Raw genomic sequence first — 6,131 nt, forward strand, 5'->3', positions numbered from 1 at the left:
CACGTGACCAATTATAATTGAAATTAGTAAGGTCCTTTTGCTTGCGAATATTCCTATTGATATTTTTTCAAATTTAATAAAAGTTTGCTAGACATTGTCTAGTAGTAAAATTGTTCAAAAAAAGGCATAATATATAAATGTGTCATTTAATTTAGCTTTATTTTACGTTTAATTTATATCCTTCAATTTTGGATATGCACAAGTAGACAATTAAACTTGTATAAACTTGAACAAGTAAACACACGAGTCCTATATGACACAATGCACGTAGGACACCACATAGGACAAAAAATGACGTGTATGATGTCATGTAAGATGTGTATCTATTTGTTCAACTTTATACAAGTTTAAGTGTCTGAACATCCAAAATTGAAAGAAATAAATGTAATTTAAAACCAAATTGAAAAATATATTTATGTATTATACCTAAAAAGAAAGACATTGATCCATTATTTGTAAAGATGGCGAGGAAGTCTAGGCACCATGATCAAATGGAGAGCAAGTTTGGGGTGTGTAGTAAGCCCATAAATCTTATCCATGCTAATGTCTTGTGAATTTATGTCATGTGGCAATTGCCAATTGAATCCATGCAACAAGTTGGCTAATGTGTACCTAATGATACGAATCCCAAGACTATATCCCGGGCACTTTCTCCGACCCGCACCAAATGGTAAGAGTGCAAAATGTTGTCCAGTAACATCTATATCCTTCCCTTCAAATCTTTCGGGAATAAATTCTTCTGGTGACTCCCAATGCCGCGAGTTCCTTCCAATACTCCAAGTGTTCACCATTAAAATCGTCCCTTTCGGTATGTCGTAGCCTGCTATATGACTATCCTCTAGGGAAGTACGGGGCGGAAGCATGGTGCTTACTGGGTGAAGCCTCAATGTTTCCTTGATAATTGATTCAATGTAAGTGAGTTGAGTGAAATCTCTCTCTTGCACCCATCTCCCATCTCCAATGACACGGTCTAGCTCTTTTTGTGCTTTCTTAATCATATTGAGTTGTTTAATAAGTTCATGAAAAGCCCATTCAATTGTGGTTGCTGAAGTGTCTGTTCCACCAGCTAATAAATCCTGACATAACTTATTGGATAATTAATCAATGGATGCAAAACATTTCAACAAGGTAGAGCAGTCTCAACAAGTTTTGAAACCTAAAATCAAATTATATCCAGAATTTTTATCTTTTCACTTGACATATCTAAATGAAAGAAAAAGTTTCAAATATGTCATTAAAATTCTAGAAAAGAATTATATATGTCATCAATTAAAACTCATTCATGTCATTATTTTTAATTGCAATTTTTGCAAAATCATTTTTTTATACCTAAAAAACTTTTAACACTTTTCGGTCGGACTTTTGGATCAAATGTACTCCTTTTGCTTTTTGTTCCTCAAAAACTTCAAAAACACATGAAGAACATTAACAACTCTCAAATTTCCAACATCTTCGATTCTTTATGAAATCACTTCAAATTTTGGTCACATAATTAGTTGTTTTTTTTTTAAAAAAAAGACAATTCTAAAATCATTTGTGGAGTTTTAAAAAAATTCACCCATATTAGAAAATAATTTTTTTAAGCAAAACCATCCCCAAAATATTTTGATTCATATTATTTTTGTTATTTTTTACATTAGATCTTTTTTTCCTAATTTTTTCTAGTCTATGTTAAAAATTTCAAATGGTTTGAAGTTGTGCAGAAAATTTGACCACTAAAGAAAGTTGAAGTTTTTGAATCTTTGAAGAAATTTTAAGTGAGTCTTGTTGAATTAGATTAAATTCGAGCTCAAAAAATATTGAGATTTAATATCTAGCTCGGAGGGAAACTACTCTTGAAATATGTAGTGATTTCTTGAAGAATTGAAGAAGTTTGAAATTTCAGAATTGTTGACGTTCTTGATGGTGTTCTCAAGGATAGGAAGCAAAAAGACTATATTTAATCCAAAAACTTCAATGGAAAAGTGTTAAATGTTTTCGGGAATAAAAATTTGTTTGGCAAAACCAGAGTTGAAAGATAATGGCATGAGTGAGCCTATTTTTTAAACAACAATGACATATATAGATAAGTTAAATTTTTAACGAATGACATAAATAAGTCTTTTCTGAAAGTTAGATGACATATTTGAACTTTTTCTCTGAATTAAATAACTACTCCTTTAACATATTCAGTGAATCCTACAAATAAGGTTCGAAAAAAGTAGGTTGTACAAAAATCTTATGAAGTAGGAATGTAAATGATATAAATTTTTTGATCAAACACAAAAACAATTGCTCTTGCCCCATTTTATTTTATCGTCATAATACACATATATGCCCTTCAACTTGGTTTCAAATCACATTTGTGCCCCAACTTTGGGTGTGCACAAGTAGACACTTAAATTTGTATCAAATTGAACAAATAGACACACATGTCTTACATGACATCCTGCAAGACATTTTTTGTCCTAAATGGTGTCCTACGTGTATTGTTTCATATAGGACTCATGTGTTTACTTGTTCAACTTTATATAAGTTTTAGTGTCTACTTGTGTATAGTATATCTAAAGTTAGAGGACATAAACATAAAATGAAACCAATTTAAAAAATAGATTTACGTATTATGCTATTTCATAATGTCAATTCAAACGTATTCACATAAATTAATATTTTATTTTCATAAAGTAGAGGTAAAACAAAATAAAGGAAAAGAAAAAGAAACCTGCATTAGACCCTTGACAGAATCAGTGTTAAGTTTGAGATGAAGATTAGGATCCTCAACTTGTTGCAACAAAACATCCACCATATCCCTTGCCACAAAATTCTTATCTCCTTGATCCCTCTTAGCCTTGTGATCATCCAACACAAAATTATTAAATTTATCTAAATTCTTATGCAACTCTTTCATTTCCTTAACATAACCTTGCAAATCCAAAAACCCTAACCAAGGTATCCAATCTCCAATATTAATTACACCATTAAGTAAAAACCATTTATCAAGCATATCCTGCAATTTCTCCAAACTTATTATCGACTTTTCATTATTATTACCACCATTTGACTCGCTAAAATATTTTCCACCCAACACGGTTCTACTTATACTCGTTAGAGTATAACGTGTTAAATGTTGTCTAAGAAGAATTGGCTTCCCTAACATGGAAAGATCAAAAAGTCGCGCAATCAATTCTGCATTTCCTCTACTCGAATGTACTCAAACGAGTCTAAACGTTTAGAGTTGAAAATGTGGTTGAAGTAGATTCGTCGTGCTTGTTTCCAAAATGGTCCATAAGGTGCCCATGTCATGTCATGATAATTATAAGCAGTGTACTTACCAGCAGCAAGTTGAGGGCGAGACGCCCAATTTGCATCATTTGTTTTAAAAATTCTCTTGTCATTTCTGGAGAGGATGCTATTACCACATTTCGACTACCAAACTTTAGAAGCATTAAATCTCCATAAGTTATCGCGAGTTTGTGAAGGGATTTGTGAGGAACGGAACCAAGAAGATGTAAATTGCCAATTATAGGCCATGGTTTTGGACCTGGTGGAAGATTTTGTTTATGATGATGGAAGAGTTTTAAGAGAACAAGTAAGGTAACAAGACATGTTATGGCTAAAACTACCCAAAAATAATTCTCCGTCTTAATTTACAAATGTTGGAAAATATTGATGAGAACTATCAAAGTTTTTGTAGCTTGAGATGTGTCTATGAAACTATGTTTAAAGATATTTCACCAATGTGACGTAGAATACAATAATCTATTTTAATATGGAATTACCAGCCACAATCTAAGAAAGATTTTAAATTGATACTTTTTTTTTTCAGAATGGAGTGTATTTTCTCTATTCTTTGTTCTCAATGATCACACAAAAAAAAGGCATATATAGGAATATATAAGTAGAGAGAGAGCAGAAGTTTTGGCTTTGATTTTCCTATCTTCAAGAAAAGAACTTGGGAGTTATATATCATCTAATAATTTGGATGAATACACACAAAAATACTCCAAAATACAAATCATCTCTTAACGTCAATAAATAGAAAGCAATAATTGTGGGGTCCACACCCATTAAGAAAGTTGAAATGAATAAAAGATTGAAATGTTTACTGCTCGATGTTAAAGTCAACAAATACTGCAACAAATTATTGCTCACTATTTCTTTTTTTAGTTAAAATCTTATTAACAAATATATAGTTGCAAAGGTTGAAATTTTGGTGTTTTTATGTCGTAACTAGTGACATTACTAGGAGTAGATTTTTTCAATAAATTTAGAGTCCTTGCTCATTCGAAGATACACAAAGTTAGAGAAAAAAAAATTATTTTGAGAGTAAAGTGAGATATTTTTTAGACTATATAAGAAAAATAGTTTGTAAAAAAGTGTAAGCATATTTTCTTAAGATGGAAATCAAAAAAGTGTTATTCTTTTTTAGTGTATAGTAATCGCTTTGAGTATTGTATTTATAACTATATATACAGTGTAAAATTCCTTACTATAGTGATATCAATTGCTCCTCTTAATTCGTGATTTTCCTTTTATTTAACAAAATTTCCACATAAAATTCTTGATGTCATTATTTTTTCATTTTTATTTCATCAATTTATCATATATTTTTATCCTTGTCCCTATCTTTCCTAACAATAATGGCAATAAAAAGAGGACATATAAAGTCTATTAAAATTTAAAATGATGAAAATGAAATGTCAGGCATTTGCTAAATTTGCCTTGAAGTCAATTCAATTTTGCATTAATTGTTTGCAGAATTGTAAATGCAAATATAAGAAAGTTAATACTTTCTTTTGAGATACTAAAATAACGGAAAATGATCTAAAGTATCTTTGAAGTATTAAAAATAATATAAAATTACTCTTCGATTCATTTGTTGGCTTTAAAATACTCTTCTCAACCACATATTGACTCCAAAATACTCTTGTCATCCACCTTTGACCACTTAGTTAACAATTTTAAATTTAAACTATTTATATATATTTTTTAAATATGTGGCACTCAACTATTTGTTATACTTTAACTTAGTAGTATAATTTTATGAATCATCCACTACCCACTCATTACTAATAAAACACCATTAAATTAATAAACACATCACATTACTAATGCAACAAGAGGAAAGCTATTGCCAATGAGTGTTTTTAAAAATTTGAGGCGAAAATATTTGTATAACTAAATTATCATACATTCAAGTGTCTAAATAAAAATTACCAATAAACTTAAAAGTTTGACTATGTTTATCTTAATTATTCTTTCATCTCAATTATGTGATGTTACTTCATAGATAAAAATTTTTAAAAATAATATATTAAAGATTTTTAAAACAAATCATAAATATTTATAAAATTATATTAAGAAAAAGTGCATGAATGAATTCGGGATGTACTACTTCTTTACCTTTAATTATAAATTTCCAATTCAAAGTTGAAAGAGAATCCAATTGAAAGTGTCCTCCTAAATAAGCGGCTCAACTTAAATTTAATTGGGGCTTCGATTCGGACTCGAATAATTTTGAATGTCATTTTCAGGAATCTATAATTTCGTCGTGTTTTAGTAGCGTTTATGGCGATTTTGATATTATAATTGATTTATTAATTGGGTGGGATTTAGTTAGTAATTAGTGGATAGTGAATTGGTTTAAAAATTATATTAATAAATTAAAATATAACCAATAGTTGAGCGCCAAGTATATTAAAAAATATTTAAACACTTTCATTTTGAAACGGTTACATAAGTGGTCAATTTTGAATCAAAAGGTGGATGACAAGGGAATTTTAGAGCCAATAGGTGGATGAGAAGTGCATTTTAGAGCAATCAAAAATACAAAAAATTAACCTTTTATATATAATGTATTTTTTTGCCGAGAGAATTTGGATGAACCCTGGACCCAACGTGGGTCCGCTCCTGTTTGAATTGATCTTGTCTTGATGGAAATATCATGTTTCACTAAAGCATAGAACTGACCATTTCTGCAAGCAGGAATTGGATTAATTAAGTCATACTATTAGGTTAAAGTGAATTTCATATTTTTGACGTAATGCAAAAATATATACATTAGAAATTTCAAATAAATATAGAATTTTGAATTCATAACATTTAAAGCCACTAATGAACGGGACCATAAAAGTATACAACTATAATATAAT

The 6,131-nt window shown here is 29.6% G+C and overlaps 1 pseudogene; it reads right to left on the minus strand.

The window, feature by feature from the left end:
* Positions 1–280: 280 nt before the first annotated feature.
* Positions 281–3,626, minus strand: LOC101250499 (trimethyltridecatetraene synthase-like; annotated as a pseudogene).
* Positions 3,627–6,131: the final 2,505 nt, after the last annotated feature.

Source organism: Solanum lycopersicum, chromosome 4 (assembly GCF_036512215.1).
Source record: "Solanum lycopersicum chromosome 4, SLM_r2.1".
Lineage (NCBI taxonomy): Eukaryota > Viridiplantae > Streptophyta > Magnoliopsida > Solanales > Solanaceae > Solanum > Solanum lycopersicum.